A 1,231-nucleotide genomic window follows, 5' to 3' on the forward strand; every position below is an offset into this window, starting at 1 on the left:
TTAACATAGGATTTAATAAATATTTATTCAGTTAATAAATTATTTATTAGACGATTTATTAAATGTTAATAAATATTTGTTAGTTAACAAATATTTATTAACAGTTGATAAGTAATTTATTAAGTACAATTTATTAACTGTTAATAAATATTTATTTAAAATAAAAAGTAATAATAGCAATTTTCTTTTGACACTTTTTATAACCCAATGTTATGTCCACCCGCATTTTTTTCTTTTAATTTAAATCACCCGCGCAGATGGAAAACTTCTCCATGCGCGAAAGCCACAATAAAATGTAAGCTACGTGACTGCTGGTTGACATAGCGGGGACTTCTGCAATCTCAGCAGCGCAAGTTTTTAAAAAGGCGATCAACAGCCAAATCCACGTCTTTGAGCAGTTAATTTGACTTCCGCGTTTAACTGACGGACCCGTGCCTTGTAAAAGTCCCTTGTCTTAATTTGCGCTGCACTTAAGACGAGTTCAGACTCGGTTCAACCGGCAGGCCACGTATTAGTTTTAAGTGTAAACCAGGTCTTTGAGCAGTTAATTCGACTTCCGCGTTTAACTGACGGGCCCGTGCCTTGTAGAGTCCTTTGCTTTAATTTGCTCCGCACTTAAAGGAAGTTTGGACGCGGTTTCAACCGGCAGGCCACGTATTAGTTTTAAGTGTAAACCAGGTCTTTGAGCAGTTAATTCGACTTCCGCGTTTAACTGACGGACCCGTGCCTTGTAAAAGTCCCTTGTCTTAATTTGCGCTGCACTTAAGACGAGTTCAGACTCGGTTCAACCGGCAGGCCACGTATTAGTTATTAGTATCTACTAGTCGGGTTTCTCAAAGTTCTAATTTGCCCTGCACTTAGGCGAGGACTCGATAAATAGATAAAACCTAGAAAGTCAAATCCCAAAGTCTTAATTTGCCCTGCACTTAGGCGGGATTTTGACAAGTAAGAAAATCTATAACCGGATTCTCAAAGTTCTAATTTGCTCTGCACTTAGGCGAGAGTTCGGTCAATAAGTATAAAATCATTTATTATAATATCTTTTAAAGCTAAATTTGCGCACTTTACCCTACGGGGGACTGGAGGACGTTAGCTCAAATAAAATTCATTAATAATAATTTCGATCTAATAAAAATTGTGAAAGTGTAGAAGTTTGGTGTTTAATTAAAGAAATCTTGAAAAGTGAAAGCTGTTCCAAATAAATTCATTTCATAAATATAAGAAGCCCTTA

At 36.3% G+C, this 1,231-nt stretch overlaps 1 long non-coding RNA gene across 1 annotated transcript; it reads left to right on the plus strand.

Moving 5' to 3' along the window:
• The first annotated feature begins 213 nt into the window (after nucleotides 1-213).
• On the plus strand, nucleotides 214-813 carry LOC123266491. The gene is made up of 2 exons (XR_006509786.1): nucleotides 214-386; nucleotides 533-813. It is a non-coding gene; the product is annotated as an uncharacterized LOC123266491 (long non-coding RNA).
• The last annotated feature ends 418 nt before the right edge of the window (nucleotides 814-1,231 follow it).

The sequence above is a fragment of the Cotesia glomerata genome, linkage group LG6 (genome assembly GCF_020080835.1).
Source record: "Cotesia glomerata isolate CgM1 linkage group LG6, MPM_Cglom_v2.3, whole genome shotgun sequence".
Lineage (NCBI taxonomy): Eukaryota > Metazoa > Arthropoda > Insecta > Hymenoptera > Braconidae > Cotesia > Cotesia glomerata.